Source organism: Schistocerca americana, chromosome 2 (assembly GCF_021461395.2).
Source record: "Schistocerca americana isolate TAMUIC-IGC-003095 chromosome 2, iqSchAmer2.1, whole genome shotgun sequence".
NCBI lineage: Eukaryota > Metazoa > Arthropoda > Insecta > Orthoptera > Acrididae > Schistocerca > Schistocerca americana.
Window position 1 is genome coordinate 453,006,266 of NC_060120.1, and position 21,988 is coordinate 453,028,253.

Genomic DNA, 21,988 nt, shown 5'->3' on the forward strand with positions numbered 1-21,988 from the left:
AATTGTTACATCACTGTTTTACTGTTACACCACTATTCAATGTGGAAGTTATACTGTAAACGAAAGAGGAAAATAGTGCATATTTATATGTTTTGAGTGCAAGTTCAGTTTTGTTATAGTAGCTTGATATAGAAATGGGCTTTCATTTTATAAAAATAGTTCAGCTTCATATTACATCATTAGTTAAAATGAAAGTTATTTTTATAAAATTTTCGGATATATCCTGAGATGAGCAGTAATACGCAGAACTGATGTAAGAATTTAATAATAACTTGAATTCAGTATTAATATGTATGAACTTCGACACAAGAATGAACTATGTGTAAGCAAGGTCAGATTCACAGGATTGCCAAATGTTAGAACTTGCAGTTACAAGAAAGCCTTTAAATTCCTATGTAGAAATGGAAAACTGACATTTCTCATTATGGACAAGAGACTTTTAAGTACTAGGCCAAATTTGAATGTATTGTACAGCCAAGAACTATAGTGCTTACATTACTTTCTGATATGTAATGTTGTACCTACTGAGGTATCTGCAGTCATTATGCTTAAGTCCACCTGCTACAATGGAACCAACTGCCAACTGTCTGTAACTACAAAAAAGGTATCTTGGAAATACAAATGCCACAGTGAAAGATTCTGAGTAAGTGTAATGCTGTGTCACTAGATGTGGAAGATTCTTGAAACTGAAGTTGTTCAGAAATGTCTTTGTTCTGTACATAAACATCAAAATGACTTTGGAAATACGTAGATCTTTATAACACATAGTTCTCATATCACAAAATTTAAATATATTACATCTTAAAATCATATCAAAATTCAACTTACATTATTTTCTACTAGACTGGTTAATTAACAATGCACATTTTTACAGAAAATAATAAGATGTTTAGAGCAATGTCAAAACATCTGAAATAAAAAGTATTACTTAAGCCAAAATTGGCCTACTTGATAGAGCATAAATTATTACACAAACAGAATGTTCAATAATATGACTATAAAACAACACAATTAATGTACACACAACACTGGCCATACACAGTAATTACAGTCCTTAGCTATCTTCTTGTTGCGCCAGTAACAGACTATCATCCATCTGTCTACTTCCCTGCTGTAATTCGCTTTATATAGTTAAGGGCGCTGCCAGCCTTGAACCACTGTATTTGCTGCTCATTTAGTGTGTGATTCAACTGTATTTGTTCTTTTGTGCCATCTACATGTTTCAATTCTGCTGTCACAGGCTGAAATATTTTGTGATATTTTAAGCAGTGTGCAGTGTAAAAAATAAATGAAAGAAGCAAAGCTCAATAGGAAATAACAAATAAGCAAGAGAAATATAATATTATCTTCATGATTAGTATCAAGTGTAAACTAAGAAATTATTGAAACTTCCTGGCAGATTAAAACTGTGTGAAGGACAAGGACTTGAAACCAGGACCTTTGTGAAGGTCCCTGTCTGTTATCCAGTTTTAATATGTCAGGAAATTTAATATCAGCACTCACTCTGCTAAGAGGGGATAATTCATTCTAGCAACATCCCACAGGCTGTGGCTAGGCCGTGTCTCTGCAATATCCATTCTTCCAGGAGTGCCACTCCTGCATGATACACAGGAGAACTTCTGTGAAGTCTGGAAGGTAGGAGACGAGGTACGGGCAGAGGTAAAGCTGTGAGGACTGGTTGTGAGCAGAGCTTTGGTAGCTCTGTTGGTGTAGCATTTGCCCACAAATGTCAAAGGTCCTGGGGTTCAAGTCCCAATTTAGCATACAGTTTTAATCTGCCAGGAAGTTTCACATCAGTGCACTATCTGTTGCAGAGTGAAAAATTTACTCTCCGAATTTAGTCCATGACATAAAAATATCACCAGTTACATTTATTTATTGATTTATCAAAGCCTGTAAATCATATGATGTGTATCCATGAAGATATATGGCTGATAATAATAACTGTATAGCAAAAAGCTAAATAAAGATAGGGCACTTACAGCAATAAAAATGATTAGTCCTTACAACAGTAAAAGTACCATCTAAAATGAAAATTCTGCACATGCATTGTGTCAAAAATGAAAATGGCTATGAAATACAAACATGGCAAAATGCCCCAGGCTAAGTTGCTATACAAAAATACAACCACTACATACTAATAGTTACTGAGCTTAAGATACATATATCTATCCATTGCCCTTTTCATCTATGATAGCACATTGTGGTATAGCTATTAGACAAGGCATGTGTATTATTTTCTGATGCACAAAAAGCATAGTATTAATGTAGAGCACAATAATTAAACATGTGATATAAACTTAGCTGACAGATATATAAAGCAAATAAATGTGTGTCACTGTTCATTGGTGTTCATATACCCATATATATTCATTCACTGAGTAGACAGAGTGATGCTGTAAATTTGACTTTTCACATTTTCTTGTGTGCATTGAAGACCTCTCAACAGTAACATGTCAAATGCAAATTTTGTTTTGATTGCAGATAATATAGGTGTTGTAAAAGATGGCAAATTAAATTTAGTTTAGAAAGATCTAATCATGAAATTTTCAAGAACATTAATAAATGCAAATAGCAATTCACTGTCATTAAACTTTGGATAAATCCAAGATATGCAGTTCAAAACTTGCAAGAGACTTCCGTCCAACAAATGTACAAAATGGAATACAAGGAGGCTGTGTTAAATTCTTCAGACTGAAACATTTTTTGATTGAAACTTTGTAATAAATTCTGGAATTCCTTAGGAGCCTAGAACATAATTACTGAAATACCTAATGAAATATTTGCTTGCTATGCAAATGTTGCCAGACACAGAAGCCGTAATAATGAAAAGCTGGTATACTTTTTGCACTTTCATTCCATAACGTCATCTGGTACCTATCCTGTTGCATCAAAGCAAAATTAAGTTTACTGGGTCAAAAATGATATAATATAAATTATCAGTCGTGTAAATTGTAGAATTTCTTCTGAAGCCTATTCAAGGGACCAGGCGTAACAACTACTGCAATTTTTTTATGAGTAACATATTTCTCTTTCCAACCAGCAGCTCAGTTCACTGAATCAATACCAGTAAGATCAAAAATCTTCATAATAATTGCATGTAAAGAAAAATTCACTTGAGAAAACCATAAAATTATGAAACAGAATTTCTGGTTAGTATTTATCTTCAGCGCGTCAAAATGTTAGCACTACCAATAGACACATATAACAGTATGTGAAACTAACAGGTTTTGGAACTATTAGTTCTGCTATTTGGAAGGTTCCAGTTGGGGGTGCAGTTGGAATGAATTCGAGCTGTTCTGGTAAGGGAAAGAGGGAGGAAAGATGGATAGGTTGGGGAAGATTCAAAAGGAAGGACAGGTCACTCAGACTGCCCGATGAAAGGGACCCATTTGTTGCCTGGATGAGAGATGACATAAATGAAGGGGTAGGCATTATGAGTAAAAGCAATTAACTGAATATATTTGTGGTGTCTGAGCTTTCTGACATAAACGGTATAAGTCGAAAATTTGTGCCAGACTGGGATTTGAACCTGGGTCTTCTGCTCACTAGGCAGATACGCCAAAAACTGAATCATCCAGACACAGTGGTCATGGCAACTGCACTGACAATCCTTGCATGCCTCCCAGCAAACCCAAATTCTCAATTTATACACACACTACAGGTGTAGTTCCCCTTGGCCATTATCCTCATAGCTCGTGGCATTTTGACGATTTCTGTAAGAGTCTGAGCATCATGTGCATCTGCACTGGAGTGATCAATTGGTCGTCTTCACCATAATTATATACAGAGTGTCTTTTCTTTCAGATATGCCCAAAACAATACACACATTCTGATGCCACAGCTTTTATGAATCAAGACACAAAGGAATTAATGGTGTCAGCTGCTAGTGAGCACTGTTCAAATAAATTGGGAAAGTTGAATAGCGGTGCTGGACTGGGATTCAAACCCAGGTCTCTCACTTACTAGGCAGACTTGCTGACTACTGTGCCATAGTAACTGCATGGACTGCCCTAGCACATCTCCCATCAGACCCAGATTGTCAACTTATCCACACACTATAGATGTAGTGGCCCTTGCCCATTACCACATTTATCATGGGATTTTGCCAATTTCTGTAAGAGTTTGAGCATGATGTGCATCTGCACAAGTGATCAATTGGTCATCCTCCCCTCGATTGTATATGTGGTGTATGTCCTTTTGGGAATTTCCAAAACAACAGACACATTTTGATCCCACAGCTATTGTGAATCAGGACACCAGGGAATTAATGACATTAGTTGCTAGCATACATTGATTTAAATTAACAGGAAAAATAGAAAATTTGTGCTGGATTGGAATGCAAATCCGGTTCTCCTGGTTGCTAAGCAGATGCACTGACCACTGCACCATCCAGACACAGTGTTCCTCTTAACTGCACGGAATGCCCTAACATGCCTTCCATCAGGCCCAAACTCTCAACTTATCCATGCACCACAGATGTAGTGCCCCTTGGTCATTATCCTCATTACTCGTGGCAGTTTTCCAATTCCTGTGAGAGTTTGAGTGTGGTGTACATCTGCACTGTAGTGGTCAATTAGTCACCCTCACCTTAGTTATATATTTTAATGCCATAGTCATTACAACTCAAGGCACAAAGGAATTGATGACATTAGCTGATAGTGAAAACTGATCTAGATCAATGGGGAAAGTTGACCATTTGTGCTGGAGTAGTATTTGAAACTAGATCTTCTAAATTATTAGTTTTCTATTACAAAAACAAGCCTATGGCTATATACACTACCAGTTTTGCAATGAGACATTACAATCTGAATTATTCTATTGAATAACAATATTTACCTGTTACTAAGTACATCAGTTTATTCTTTAAGGTACAGTGGAACCTCACATAGCAAGCAGAATTCATTCCAGAATCTTACTCGTAGTACAAAACACTCATTAAGTGAAAGAATTTATCCCATATTAATTAATGTAAAATAGAATAATGCGCTCCATGCAGAAAAAGTTCTAACAGTTTCATCTTATTCATGCCATTTACCCAAGGAAATTTATACATACAGTATTATGTACTTTATTATTCATGATATATCACTTATTCTTTTTTACCCAGGAAGCTATCTATAGTCATGTGTTTCTGCTGATGCTTTGACACATGGTGAAAATGTGACACAGCATTATCGTCAAATAAATTTGTAGCGCATGTAACCACTGCTTTATTGGGGCGATGATTTTCAATGTACGATGCAACTGATTCACATGCTTTCACCATTTCTCTTATTGCACCAGAAGATTGCTGCTTTGCTATTACCATCTCCTCCACCTCCTCCTACTCCTCCTCCTCCTCCTCTGAGGAACTCCTCTCCACAACTTCCTGCTGTGAAGCACAATGCAACTCCATAAGCTCTTCGGAGGTCATTTCTGGCTGTGATCTTCCACAAGCTTGTCAATATCTTTGTTACCACTACTAGTCCCATGCTCTTGCCCAAGAGATGATCTTGTTGACTACAGGCTCCACAGACACTGACTAAAATGCCTCAGAGGCACATTCGACAATGCACTCCGACCAACGATTCTTCCAAGCAGAAGTGAAAGTTCTCTTGATAAACCCCTTCTCATGCCTTTTTGATCACCTTGATGCAGGCAACGATGTTGAAGTGATACTTCCAAAACTCTCTGAGAGAGAAAATTGGTAGCTTTGGTCAACTCAAAGCAATGCTCAAAGATGCTTTAGTGTAGAGCTTCTTAAAGTTTGAAATAATAATAATGGAATGGTGTTGGATGGTAGAAATTGAATCTTGATGAATTGAAATTTTTCAAGGTGGTGGTCTTGTAGGCCTGGAGAATGGGCAGGAGAATTGTCCATAACAAGCAAGACATGGAACGGCAGATTAATCTCAAGCAAACATTTTTTCACTGAAGCACCAAACACTTCGTTGATCTATTCGCAAAAAAGACTTGTATCACCCATACTTTATTGTTGTACCTCCACGTCATGTTTAACCTGCTCTTCTGGGCTTTACACATCTTGAAGGCTCATGGAGAGTCTGAATGGTAAACAAGCAGCAGTTTGATTTTCAAATTGCAACTTGCATTGGCACAGAATAGCAGGGCGAGATGGTCTTCCATTGGCTTGTGACTGTGGAATACTTTCTCCTTTACTGCTATGAAGGTACATTTTGGCATCTTTTTCCAGAATATACCTGTCTTGTCAAAATTAAAAACCTATTGTGGCAGATAACCCTCAGAATCTATGAGTCTCTTGAACATGCTGATGAAGTTCTCTGCTGCCCTTATGTCAGAGAAGCTATTTCGCCATGCCTCACAATGCTGTGGATGTTGGTTCTTCTCTTAAACTTCTTGAACCACACATGCTTCCCTTTAACACTTCTTCGGCCACAGATGATCCTGGCATCATCTTAATGAGGTTGGTGAAAATCATTCTCGCCTTCTCAAAAATGATGTTCATGCTAACAGTGTCATCAATGCAGTTGCTTTTCATTTATCCATATAAGGAGCAACCTTTTGACATTGTCCAGAATATGAAACCATTGTTTAGATACTCTTGTCACTCCCTTTGAAGCATCTATCTCCTTAATCTTGTCCTTGTTTTTGACGACAGTCCAAATAGTTGATGTAGACCAATTGTATGTGTGTGCTAAACCAGCAACACTCACACCACATATGAGTTTTTCAATGATTTTAAATTTCATTTCTAAGGTCATTTTCTTTCTCTTATGATTGTCTTCTTGCGGCTTTATCTTCTGGGACATTTCTGCAAAGGTTATTAAAATTTACACACAAAAACATGTTATGTGAACACAAGTATAGAAAAATGTTTGATCACAAGCTGCACTAAGATGGTGGCAGAAAGTGCGATAAACCCAGACTGCAGTACGTACTAAAGACATTGTTCATATGCCACTTCTGACAATGAAAGGTGTTCATATTGCTGAACATTTCCCCTGCTGCATGTGAATAGCTGGTGACGTCACACTAAATTGTCATCACTCGTTATGCGAAACATTGCTCGTTAAGTGAGTCATTTTTTTTACAATTTGTTTTAGTCAGTATGTGAATTGTGCATTACGGGAGGTGCTCATTAAGTGAGGTTTCGCTGTATTTCTATTACAATTTTCTGTCTCAAAATCAGGCATTAATCTTTTGCAACAAGTCATCCCTGATGTACGTGGACTCTGGTAGCAGCCTTTTTATTACTTCCAATTGTGTGGAAGTTTTCCCTTCCCCATGTGTTGTAGTTATCTATATTACTGCTCATTATACTATGTACTAGATTTAGATTCACAAATATAATTGCCTTTAGGATGTACATATAACAGATGGTAAGTATTTTATATTTACATTCATGCGGTGTCTGTTCTGTTGGATTGTCACATTGTTTTTGATACAGCAGCCACAAATATCAATATTTTGAGGAAGGTACTGATGTCAGTTGAAATTGGGCATTGAAATAATTCAATGGCAGAAATTGAAAATTTGTGCCAGACTGGGATTCAAATCTGAAGTTACCACTTTATGTGAGCTGTCACTTCAACTGCTTTGGCGATATGAGCTTGCTTACTAGCTGACTCAAATTCTCAACTTATTGCACACTACAAAGTAATATCCTTGTCCATTTACTTCATTTGTTCACAATGTTTCCTGTATTCCGGCAAGAGGTTCGGACAGATATACTCTAATGTGTGCTGTCTGTTCAGTCCAACAGAACATCTTCAATGTCTCTTTGTTATTAACCTCTTTCCTATTTTTATCCATCATTGTTGTGTACTATCTCAAATCTCTCTTCTTACTTTTGGCCATTCCAAACAGTATTTCCTCACTTCCTCTGCTATCTTCCAACATCATCTTTGTCCATTCTTCCATCCACTTTTTTCTCTCCTCAGCCATTACCTTATTTGTCTCTTCTTTTTCTTATAGTCTTCTCTTACTCATTCAGTCCCTTCCAGGAGCCACAGTCAAATATTTAGACCTTTTTTGATAAAGAATATGAATATATTAATGTTGCATTCTAAGTTGTGAGTGAGTGAAGAAGAAAAATTCTGTAACTTCGTATCAAATCCAAATATAACTTCAAGATTTTACAGATCTAAAATATCCTTTTTCATTAATGAATAAGATAAAAATATAGAGTCTCTATGGTATTAATTCATGCAGTAATTGATTATCAGCTCACAAAGCCTATGGTATTAATTCATGCAGTAATTGATTATCAGCTCACAAAGCCATCAACAGTCTGATTATGGCCATGTAAGCCAAAAACTAATTACAGTGCTTTTGTTTATAAATATGAAGTTGTCCTATCAAGCAATAGCAGAAAAATCAGTTAACATGATGTAATAGTCTAATTCATCTTGCTTGAACAAGATAATACAAAGGTATTCCTGATTTGCACAGGAGTTGAATTAACGGGATTAGTTATGTTCTTGCAAACGCAACAACACACAGATGAATACAATACTATATCAATCACAACAATCAAAAGAAATCAGTTTGAAAGTGTTATTATTTAGGAATCTGTGTCGGGAAACAGTGAAAAAACATAAACCCACAATTATAGGCCACATTACATAAGTGAAACGCAAAGTGAAGTTCATGTTTACACAAACTCTTTATTCAGTAAAATGATGGAAAGGAGGAGGTATTTACAGAGATGGGAGCTGGAGATTTACCAATATGATGCTGGGGGAAAAAGGCACGATTATATTAAGATACTGAGAGCACTTTATTTCTGATGATATGATTTTTAATAAGAAAACGTTAAAAAGGATTCAATTCTTACCTTCCCTGGTGCAAGATCTTTAAGACCCACAAGTGAGATCTTATCTGTAGGCTTTATCTTGTCATAGTCAGCAGGATCAGCAAATGTGAGTGGCAGCAGACCCTGTTTCTTCAGATTGGTCTCATGGATACGAGCAAAAGACCTGACAATGATGGCTCGACCACCCAAATATCGAGGTTCCAGTGCAGCATGTTCCCTGCTGCTTCCCTCTCCTGAGACAGAAATATTTAATGCCATGATAAGTATAGAATATAATTGCTTTGTTTAGTAGTTGTTAATGTCTTGTCTTGCTTGTAAGTTTATGCAAGTGTACAAGTTCACAAATATGTGCACGTTCCCCTGCAAGCGTATTGTGTATTCTCTTCTACAAGTTTTCCTTATCAGGCTCTGGAAAAAAGTAAATATGCAGGAGTTTAAATTATACTATTACATAAGCGAAAATTCCTGGTAGATTAAAACTGTGTGACGGCTCGGACCTGGGATCGTTGCCTTTCATAGGCAAGTGCTACACTAACTGAGACACACGAGACTGCCTCATGATCTTTCCTCACAGCTTTACTCCCATCAGTACCTTATTCCTACCTTCCAAACTTCATAGAAGTTCTCCTACAAAACTTACAGGACTAATACTCCTGGAAGAATGGATATTATGGAGACATGGCTTAGCCACAGTCAGAGGCATTGTGCAGAAGCAGGGGAATTTCTGTGAAGTTTGGAAGGTAGGAAATGAGGTAGTGGCAGAAGTAATGCTGAGAGGAAGAGTCATGAATCCCGCTTGAGTAGCTCAGTTAGTAGAGCATTTTCCCATGAAAGGCAAAGATCCAGTTTTACATCCCAGCCCGGCACATAGCTTTAATCTGCCAGGAAGTTTCATCCTTGTACACACTCCACTTTGGCTTGTTCACGAGTTTTATGCATTTCTGGCTCTTCAGCTTCAAACATCAGGATGTCAGAAGAATATGAAACCAAATATTGAGTTCAACTTTTCTATGGAAGCCATTTTGGAAAATGGAAATTGTGAATGCAAGGTATCCTAGTTGTTGAACCTCACTGCAGAAGAATACATAGGATAAGTTAAGTTTCTAGATAGCGACATGGAAAAGCAACAAACTGAGGACGACAAACAACTCAAAAATCTTGAAAAAACATGATAAAAAGTGTCATTCAAAAATAGTAGAATTAATGACAGCAGACATCTGGAATATGTGAAAGACTGCAGCTGTGCATTTTGAATGTGGAAAAATTATGTAACACATTTGAAAGAAAAGACATAGCTATTCAGTTAATTAGTTACTTCTACATTAACAGTTAATACAATTAGAGTTCAGATCAGCAAAAAGTACAATAAGTGAACATTACTTAGATCCTGACAAGATGATACATGAATTGTGTTGACAGGTGTGACAGCTGAAGATAGTGATGAAATGTGCCACCTTTTATTAATAAGGCAACAAGAATATGATAATGTTGTAACTTCAATAGAGACATTATCTATGGAAAATCTTAGACTTCATGAAAAAATAAGCTCATGGATCATGAAAATAAGCATGTAAAGTCTACGAAGAAACCTGCAATAATCTTGGGACAGAACATTGTGTTTAGTATGTATAGAAATAGTTTCAATCTTGGGAAAACTCAATGGAAACACAAATTTGTAAAAGTGACACACACAGTTTAGACAGAGAACAACAGTTTAGTTTTAAATATTGTAGCTATGGTGAATTTGGGTAAGAAACAAAAACAAGAAAGGCTCTGGAAATTCAGTAAATTGTGATTTTCAAGAGATTTCTATGAGTTCAGATGGTTGTTGTGTTTTGACTGATGCACTTAAGGGGCTCCGGAAAGGCTCAAAATCATGAAAAGTTCAATTTTTACTTTTTTGCGTTTTCTGAATCTGCAGACTATTACCTTTTAATAGATATATAATTTATTCAATTCCGAAGACTACAACCATTTTTAAATTTTTTTTTTAAATGTGTTCTACATGGGCGTGACCCACTGTGGCGCTGTTAAACTGCTGTCAAATGGTGTTATTATTAACGTCCGTGTTCATCAGGTACATTTTAGTGATGTGAGATAAAGTATGTGTTGTGGCTAACCTGTGATGATTCAATATATATCGCTGGTGTGATTGTCGATTGTTTCATGTTTATTTACTCTGTCGTTATCTTGAAAATATTCGTAATTAATTCTGTTTCTTGAGTCTCTGTTTTGGTGAAGTATAATAATGAGTAAAAGTAAAGTTATTAGAAATCCTCTGAAGGCTTTTAAGAAAAGGAGAAATGTTGGAAAGCCAAAGGTATGTGTTATTACTGTAAACAATAAAGACGATAACCAAGTGAGTGAACCTAACCTCTCAAGTACACCTGCCCATAGCAGTCAAAGTGGGAAAGAAAATACTTCACAGAAGAAGCTTGGTTTAATGAGTGAAAACTATGAATGTTTTATGGGCGAATCGGATGTGAATGAAATATTTGATATGTCGGTTCTCAAAGGAATTTTTTCAAACTGTGTAGGATGTATTCATTGTAGTGAAGTTGGTCTGGAACTCTCCATAATAAAGCACGTAGGACTTGCTAGTGAAATACAACTGAAATGTGATAAGTGTTCATACATGACCACCTTTTGGAACAGTGTTGCAGTAACTGCAACTGAAGAAAATGGTAGCAAAATCTACGAACACAACATTAGATTTGTTTATTCCTTGCGTTCAGTTGGTAAGGGTGCTACTGCAGGTGCAATTTTCTGTGGCATCATGAATCTTCCAAATCCCCCAACCAAGTTTACGACCTATAATAAATTAATAGGGTCTAAAGTAGAAGATGTCTGTATAGGATCTATGAAGAACGCTGTGGAAGAGGCAGTAATGGAAAATAATGGTAACAGAGCTTTGACTGCAGCGTTCGATGGTACCTGGCATAAACGGGGACACACATCTCTTCATGGTGTAGTATCTGCCACCAGTATGTACACAGGGAAAGTTTTAGATGTAGCAGTAATATCAAAGTATTCTAGATGTCCACAAAAATATAAAAGTACACATGAAAATAATTGCAAAGCTAACTATAGTGGCAGTAGTGGAGGAATGGAAGTGGCTGGTGTTGCCAGTATATTCCAGCGTTCTGAGGCATGTGATAAAGTGCGATATGTTAATTACCTTGGTGATGGTGATTCTAAATGTTTCAAACATGTTCAAGGACTGAAGCCCTATGGTGATGATGTTGTAGTGCAGAAATTTGAGTGTATTGGACACGTACAGAAGCGAATGGGAACAAGACTTCGGCGACTGAGAGCTTCGTACAAAAAACAAAAACTCAGTGATGGTAAAGGGTTGGATGGGAAGGGAAGGTTAACTGACAGTGTAATTGACAAAATACAGAACTATTATGGAATGGCTATTAGGCAAAATACACAAAGTGTCGACGAAATGAAGAAGGCTGTTTGGGCTCTTTTTTTTCATACTTCTTCAACCGATGAAAATCCCCAACATAGCTTGTGTCCCAAAGAAGAAGACAGTTGGTGTAAATAAAACAAAGGATTGCTAACTGGTGAAGTGTACACTCATAAGCATAGTCTGCCTCATGCAATAATGGAGGTGATAAAACCTATTTTCAGAGACTTAGCAGCACCTGAACTGTTGAAAAAGTGTATTCACGGAAAAACTCAAAACCCCAATGAAAGTGTAAATAGTGTTATATGGTCGAGAATCCCCAAGACTGTATTTGTTGGAATAGAAACACTTCACTTTGGTGTGTATGATGCTGTTGCGACTTTTAATGATGGCAACATTGTAAGGTGCAAGGTATTTAGAAATATGGGAATGAAGATAGGTTCTAACATGGTACGAGCGATGCTTGCTTTAGATAAGGAACGCCTTCGGGCTGCAGACAGGGCTGTAAAGAGTCTAGAAATACAAGCAAGACTAAACAGGAGGAGGAACAAGAGGAAGCTGGAGGAGGAGTTTGCAGAGGATGAAGATAATCCATCCTATGGACCTGGAATGCACTAAAAAGTTAATCCAATCTTTGTCGCTCGATTCCCAAAACTTTTATTTTCTCATACTAATTACATGTTTTCTAAGGATCTTCCAAACATATTTGTTTCAAACTTTCAGTAAATGTTACACAGTACCTTCTGCATAATTTAACAAAGCCTTTTTCCAAAAAACTGTCTATTTTTGAATATATAAATAAAAAATTGCAAAAAAATGTTGTGAATTTTCATTACAATTGAAAAAAAAAATCATCTTTAATAACTGAACTAAAATTTTGTAAAATCCCTGTGTTAAGTTGTAGCCCATATTCCAATAAATAATCTGTAAAATGTTCAACTTCCTACCTCAAATACTTTGTGAGGAAAGATGTAATTTATAAGCGTTATTTTAACATTGCAAGTATAGGGCGTTCCGGAGCCCCTTAATGAATTTGTTTGCTGGTATTTGGAGTCTGGTGCAAATGACCACTTTTGTAAATGACATAAAAGGCACTGCTAAAGTGCAGACACTTTGAAGGCAGGAAGTGATTAATGTTGCAAAAACTGGAACCTTTTTTGAAGGCAATGTAGTTCAGTGAAATGAACGTTGTCAGCTATGCCAAGGAAAAGGCCGTGCCAATTTTGATTAGAAGTATTTTATTTGTTCCTGGACACCCTTACAACTTGCTGTCAGTGCACAGAATTGGTTCCAAAGTTCTATCTGAAAAAGAGGAGTGGCTCTTCAAAGATGAAAGGACATTGTTGCTATTGCACAAAAAAGGTACAAATGTGCACTCTGAACTTTGCCAGAAATTCATGCATTGTGTTTCTTACTGAAATAATTCGAACCTGGCACCAAAAATTAGGACATTTGAATTATACTGATCTAAAAGAGAATCTGAAATGCATAGAAGGAATAAACTTTGCAAATGTTAGGACACAAGAATCACTCACCAACTGCATGACTGACAAGCAAACAAGACGTCCACAAAGTCACAAGAGGACAAAAACAAAACATCCACTGGAGCTAGTACACAGTGACGTCATGTCTCCTATTATTCCCACATATTATGACAGAAAGAGGAACATTGTATATCCATTTTACAGCTATATATGTGATGCAAAATTAATCTGACATAACATAATATGTTAAACAGTATGAGGCAGTGGCAACTGCTGATTAAAATTTAACATTTAGCAGATACCACTGCAATAATGGAGGTAATACTTGTCAAACAAAATCAAAAGCTTATTTAAAGAGAAGGAAACCAGTATGAATTGATGATGAAATATACATCACAACAAAATGGAGTGAGTAAGTGCATCGATAGGAACATTCGAAACATGGGTCACAGCATTATGTTGAACAGTAAACTCAAAAATCTTTTTTGTCACAAGCAGTACAGATTGCTGTCTCCATGATGACTGGAACACGAACATGTGCATTAAAAAGGACTGTTCTGCTACTCAGTGGTGTGGCGAAATGCCAGAGTTGCAAAATCTGAAAGAGCTTACTGGTAGTTGTGTGGCATATTTACAGCTTCCTGGCAAAGTAACTGCTGGGAAGTTACATTACAGAAAAAAGACTGCTTCATGGCTGGATGCTGTGTTAATAGATTCCACTTTTGCCAGCTTTCTCAAAAATATTTGAAAGGGTTGTGTTCAAGCGTCTCCTTAAGCATCTGACTGCCAGTGATATATTGTCCAAGTCACAGTTTGGATTTCTGAAGGGTTTTGGTATAGAGAAAGCTATTTACACTTACAGTGAGAATGTACTTAATTCATTAGATAATAAATTACTGGCTACTGGCACTTTCTGTGACCTGTCAAAAGCCTTTACTGTGTGTGCCACAGCATTCTCCTAAGTAACTTAGAGTATTATGGAGTCACCGGCAATGTTGCAAAATGGTTTGAGTCTTATGTATCTAACAGGAAACAAAGAGTGTCGTTGTGAAATACCTGTGCAGTAAGCAGTCAGTCTTCATCTGACTGAGGATTAATTACATGTGGTGTTCCTCAAGGTTCCATTTTGGGTCCATTCCTTTTTTTGTGTATATTAATGACCTCTCATCTGTTACACTGCCAGATGCTAATTTTGTTTTCTTTGCAGATGATACAAACATTGCAATAACTAGCAAGTCAAGTACAGATTTAGAAATAGCTGCTAATCAAATTTTAACTGACATTAATAAATGGTTTAAAGCTGATTCTTTGTCATTAAACTTTGAGAAGACCCACTACATGCAGTTCAGAACCTGTAAGAGATTTCTTTCCAGCATGAGTATAATGTATGACGACATGCAGATCGAAGAGGTTGACAGTGTTAAATTTCTGGGATTAAAACTCAATAATAAATTCAGTTGGGAACGGCATACCACAGAATTGCTTAAGAACTTAAACAAGTCTGTATTTTCCGTGAGAATGAGGTCAGATTTAGGAGATATAAATATAAAAAAAACTTGCATACTTTGCTTACTTTCATTCTACTAGGTCGTATGGGATCATATTCTGGGGCAACTCATCAAACCGAGCAAAAGTTTTTAGGGTGCAAAAGCATGTGATAAGAATCATTTGTGGCGTAAATTCTAGAACATCTTGTAGAAACCTGTTCAAGGAACTTTGTATTCTAACCACTGCTTCTCAGTATATTTATTCCTTAATGAAATTTGTTGCAAGTGATACATCTCTATTTCCAACCAGTAGCTCAGTACACAGTATCAATACTAGGAATAATAAGAATCTACATAAAGGCCTAAAAGCACTTTCCTTGGTCCAAAAAGGGGTCCAATATTCAGGAACACACGTTTTTAATAAATTGCCAGCAAACGTTAAAAACTTGGTTTTAGATAAAGCACCGTTTAAACAGAGTTTGAAAGACTTTTTGAAGGGCAACTCCTTCTACTCCATGGATGAATATCTTAACAGAGACTGTTAAGTCAGCTTAAGTAAAAATATCTGTTGGATTTCAGTTTTGACAACACTTGGTCACAGCATTCAAGATTAGGTATTTTGTGTATGATAAATTTATTAATATTGGATAACAGTGTTTCATTCTGACAGTGTGTTAATTCTGTAAATATTAGCTGTCTCAATTTACTGCATTGTATTCGCTTCAACTGTCTCCTGACCAATGATTAGGGTAGTAAGTATTATATTCAAATGTTTTATGTTTTTATGTCATACTTTCTGACATGTTACACACCCACGAGAATCATCTAATCTTTTGGGTCTATGGAACGAAACCCACGGCTGCAGTTACCCTTGACGCTGCACCACAGACAGGAGCGCCTGCGATGGTGTACTCAACGAGGAACCTGGGTGCACGAATGGCAAAACATCATTTTTTCAGATGAATCCAAGTTCTGTTTACAGCATCATGATGGTCGAATCTGTGTTTGCCGACATCACGGTGAACGCACATTGGAAGCGTGTATTCGTCATCGCCGTACTGGCGTATCACCTGGTGTGATGGTATGGGGTGCCATTGGTTACACGTCTCGGTCACTTCTTGTTCGCATTGACGGCACTTTGAACAGTGGACGTTACATTTCAGAAGTGTTATGACACGTGGCTCTACCCTTCATTCGATCCCTGCAAAATCCTACATTTCACCAGGATAATGCACAACCGCATGTTGCAGGTCCTGCACGGGCCTTTCTGGATACAGAAAATGTTCGACTGCTGCTCTGGCCAGCACATTCTCCAGATCTCTCACCAAGTGAAAACGTCTGGTCAATGGTGGCCGAGCAACTGGCTCGTCACAATACTCCAGTCACTACTCTTGATGAACTGTGGTATCGTGTTGAAGCTGCATGGGCAGCTGTACCTGTACACGCCAACCAAGCTCTGTTTGAGTCAATGCCCAGACGTATCAAGGCCGTTATTACGGCCAGAGGTAGTTGTTCTGGGTACTGATTTCTCAGGATCTATGCACTCAAACTGCGTAAAAATGTAATCACGTGTCAGTTCTAGTATAATATATTTGTCCAATGAATACCCCTTTATCATCCGCATTTTTTCGTTGTGTAGCAATTTTAATGGCCATTAGTGTAGGAACCACCATATCTGCAAACAACCCCCCCCCCCCTTCTCCCGTCGACATGCGGTATTTTCGTCAACTTCAAGAAATTCGCAAGTTAGAGAAAAGAGTTTCTTACATGAGACTCCTTGACAAATGCAAGCTGTGTGCCAGACCACTTTCTCAGGTTCGACTCCCGGCCTGGCACACAGTTTTAATTCAACAGGAAGTTTCAAATCAGCGCACACTCCACTGTAGGGTGAAAACTCATTCTAGTTTCTTGCAATTTGGTGCAAGTACTTGCTGAATTTGTCATTTTATGGAAGTTTGTCTCAAATCTCCAGAAGTTGCGTGCGTTCACTACTGATGTGAAAACGTCATTGTCGAAAATGAGAATGGCACAAAAACAAAAGGGCCGAAACAAATGTAGCATTGGAACCCTTAAACATATATATTTGGCACCACCAATCAAGGAAGTGCGAAAAATTTACCAATTAATTTGTTACGCCTGACGGAAAAGCAGAATGACAGTATAGACTTCTTTACATTTTAGCTGACATTTTAATGTTGCCGTAGACGTAAATGCATTACATTTATGATAAAAGGAGTAAATACTGTTTGCAATAGTCGAAGAGTAATTAAAAGACAGCCTCTTGGTGAGGTACCCGCCGCATTTTTGTTTCCTGTTATCGAATAATTGATTATAAATGGACAAGAGATGTTCGAAATTTACACGACATCCTCGAAGTTTTTAATCTAAATGAAATGCCCTGATAGTGTTTCTTGGCAACATCAATATGTACTCCTCTAATATTTTTTCCATTTTTTATTTTTATCTTTTATCACGATTTTTATTCATTAATAATAATGCAACAGCCGTGAAGACTGCTTTGGTTTTTAAGAATAACTGCACTTCAATAAGTACTTGCAGGAAGTTCCTGAAATAAACTTGCCCTAGTTAAATCGAGAAGTAAACTTCAGTAAGAGTTTATTCTAATGTAAGCACCTTAACAAATGCTTACAGATGTTACTTGTTAGTAAACACATGCCTTTCGTAACACTTTGCGACAGGTGCAGCTTGGCGTTGGCAGCGCTCTGAGATAAACGAATATGTTGCAAGTAGTGCCGATTTTCCCCGCTTATGGCAGCACTAACACAATCGTCAAGTTATCGTGGTCAAATAGCGACTCTGCCTGGATGTTTAGCAATTGCAATAATTATAAATCAAATGCCATTTCAAATTACTCTTCATTCATTCCTCCGTATTTCACCAGGCATAGAAAAATATTATTTTATACATTTCTAGCAACAAGTAACACAGATTATCTTCCTCAACTACGGCAGGCCCCCACAACCGCACGAGTGGTCGACTGTGAAGAGCGGACAAATTGAATAGATGGGAGGCGGCCATTAGAGTGGTAAACTGATGCGCGGAGTTCGAATGTTTATACATCGCTTTTGGTTATAAAACGCCTTCCCTTCAGTTAGGTCGCAAACATAATACCTCATTTAAATGCTTTACTACAATATACTTTTTAATTTATCAACCAACAGCAACTAGTCACTGTTTATGAATTTATCTTACGTACTACATGGAATCAGCCGTAGCTAAAAGTTACGTACTGGACCCCTAGCATTTTTTGTAGTTCATTTACGATAGATGTACGAAAAATGCATCAAAATACTCAAAGATTTGCCCACTATATTAATAGATATTTTCTGACGCTACCTTGCTTAAGATTTTATGACGAGAAGTGCGTTACATATGGCATAGTGCTTTGGCAACACACGACCAAATTATCAAGTTTCAACCTAACCTAGACCATGAAAACACTACCGATCAGCCAACTTTCTTCAAAATGATCAGAACATACGAGGGCGGTTCAGAAAGTAACCTCCGATTGGTCACAGTGCAGGTTGTGGGGGGAGTAGCGACGCCATCTGTGCGTTCACGCACTCAACAGGTCAGTCGGCATCAAGCCGTGGTCGAGTGAACGTCGTACCTGCGCTAGTTTAGTTTTTGTGGCAGTTTGAAATGTGTGCTGCAATAGAAAACCCCGCCAAATGTGAAGTGCGTGCTGTCATAAGGCTTTTTACAGCCAAAGGATATTCTGCAGCAGCTATTCATCGTGAGCTTTGTGCCGTGTACGGACCAAGAGTTATGAGTGAAGGAGTTGTCCATGAATGGGTACGTTTATTTAAAAGTGGACGAGAAAACGTTCATGATGAAGAGAGGAGTGGTAGACCATCATTGGTGACTGACGAACTCGTTCAGACACTTGATGCAAAAGTTCGTGAAAATCGACGTTTCTCAATGTCGGAGTTATCTACTGGCTTTCCACAGATTTCTAAGACTCTCTTGTACGAGATAGTGACAGCAAGATTGGGTTACCGTAAGTTCTGTGCACGATGGGTGCCCAAAATTCTTACCGACCACCACAAAACTCAAAGAATGGCCTCTGCATTAGACTTTCTGTCACGTTATGAGGACGAAGGAGAACCATTGTTAAACAGAATCGTTACCGGTGACGAAACCTGGATTAAGTATGTGAACCCTGAGACAAAAGAACAATCAAAGATGTGGGCACATTCAAATTCGCCTACCAAACCAAGAAAAGCCTCACAAGATTTTTCTGCCAGAAAACTGATGGCAACGGTGTTTTGGGATGCCAAAGGGGTGTTGTTGGTTGAATTCATGGAACGTGGTACGACCATTAATCAAGACGTGTACTGTGAAACAATAAAAAAGTTACGATGGGCTATACAGAACAAACGCCGTGGTATGCTGACATCCGGTATCGTTTTTTTGCACGATAACGCCCGTCCTCACTCTGCTCGCAGAACAACGGCCCTTCTTGAGTCCTTCAAGTGGGACGTTATCGACCATCCACCTTACAGCCCAGACCTGGCGCCAAGTGATTATCACCTCTTCATGCATTTGAAGAAATGGCTCGGGTCACAGCGGTTTGATGACGACGAAGAGCTCAAAGATGCGGTCACAGGCTGGCTCCAGGCACAAGCGGGTGATTTTTATGCAGAAGGAATTTCAAAGCTTGTGAAGAGATACGATAAGTGCCTCAATCGCTATGGAGACTATGTAGAAAAATAGTGCAAAGATGTAGTTGTAAGATGTATATATTAAAATATTTTTATTTAACTTGGTGTATTTTTTTAAATCAACCGGAGGTTACTTTCTGAACGGCCCTCGTATAAAATGGTATTCTGTCGGTCGGAAATCTTGCCTCCTGACAGTGTGTAACCATTTCTGTAACAGCTGTGGTTTTGAGAAAGGAAACCTGCAAATAGATGCACAGACATTATGCTAATACCGTGTTACAAAAACATTTATTAAGCAAGTGCACTGACATACGAAACAACTTAAAATATTCACATACCTATGAAATGTATTATTCGTTCCTTTCTCGAATTTATTTGTACAATTAATCGCTGCGTAACTCTTCACCATTGTACTTCTTTTGATTGGGATGTACAGACAGTAGAATTACGAGTAACAAATACTGTATGTACGCCCCAACAAATATACAACGTTGAATCAGGATCTTCATAAACAACAATACTACACAACACATCAGACTACAACCACTATAATGGCGTCCACCCGAAGGTTCAAATTGTCCCGCGACTGCAGCGCCATCAGTGAGTCTAGTTATTTTTTACAAGGTCTTTGACTAATGCTACAACTTAACTCAGTCTAGACTTGGCCACTGTTTCTATGTTTCGATACAGAGTATCGATGCGTGGAACTGTTTCAGTGTTTCGAAACCGTGGTGTCTCGGATACCGGGACCAGATTCGATCTCTTGCGAGACACAGAAACTGTATCGCTGTTTCAAAATAACACTGTTTCAGTCCAGTTGTGCTTGGAACGGACTATTTGTATCGAAACAGTGACTTTTCATTCCGCTCTGTTTCGGACGAGATTCGGCCACAGTACAGATACTAAACTCATTTAACATCTCACTTCATGAAGCACTTTCAAGTGTGTAGAAATCTTGTTGACGCACAACAGCACGAAGCTTAAGGTTTCCGAAAATAAAGCTTCGTTTCTAATTGACTGCCCTATCCCGAAATGGCGTAATGTCTGCTGTATAAACACCAACAAACAATAAAATAACGCATACTATTCACATTCAAAGTAATAAAAGTGCGAAAAACATTCAGTCAAATTACACATCTGTTATAACATACACGTGCTGCAACTATAGTCAAGCTTGATAAATATATGAAGATACCACTGATACACAGATCACAAGGTCCATTGCCATGGTGGAAAGAAAATCATGTGTTGTTTCCTACGCTGTTTGAAATAATGAAACGACGTCTTTGTGTTATGGCCACCTCCGTTCCATGTGGTCGCAAATTTTCCATGCAGGAGCAAACAATAACAGACGACCCCGTCTTTCAATCTAAAAAGTATCAGAAATCGTATTTCTAAACTACATCTTAGAGTAGATCTACTCAGAAATGAAACAGTAAAATTTCAGACGATTTTGTTCTTCTCTGGCCAATGTGCACTGAATTTGTATTTGACTGTTTTTTGTTTAGTCCACTAAATCTTACATGTAGCTACCTTACAAGAACATCTTTCTCAGATTTGTTGTACGCAGAAGACACGTTTTTGCTCACCATTCAGTGAGTATGTTTATTTATTTATGTGTTCGACAATAATTATCTGATTTATGTATGTATATGTGTGTGTGTTGTAACTATGCTATGTTTGGTTATTGCACACTTGTGTATTATAGATAATTCTCAGGCAAATTAATAACGGTACTTTGATACTTTTGTTTTTGGCTTTCAGATACTATGATAAAAATTGCATTTCAATAGCAGTTTCACTTCACCTCTTATTTCCTGGGGAAGTTTGTAATAAGCAGTTAATATATATAATATATTTGCTTGCTGTGGGCGCTTGAGAGAACTCTGTCTATCTTTACATCGGCCAAACTTCCTTAACAAGAACTGTAAGTGGTGTAGAGCCAGATCTGCCATGATATAGGTATCACAAAGGCAATATACTGTATGAATTACTTTAAATTTTAGTCTGGATTTTATACCTCAAGGAAACACACCAAAAACAACGGAAAATTTAACTGTGATTAAGAAAAGTGTGAGTGGCACAATCATTAATGTTAATTCAGTGCCTCGCTTCCCATAATACTATACCAATAAATTATATTC

The 21,988-nt window shown here is 37.6% G+C and overlaps 1 pseudogene; it reads right to left on the bottom strand.

Annotated features, from left to right (window-relative positions):
- Positions 1-862: 862 nt before the first annotated feature.
- Positions 863-21,988, bottom strand: part of LOC124595261 — a 162,188-nt pseudogene continuing 141,062 nt past the window's right edge.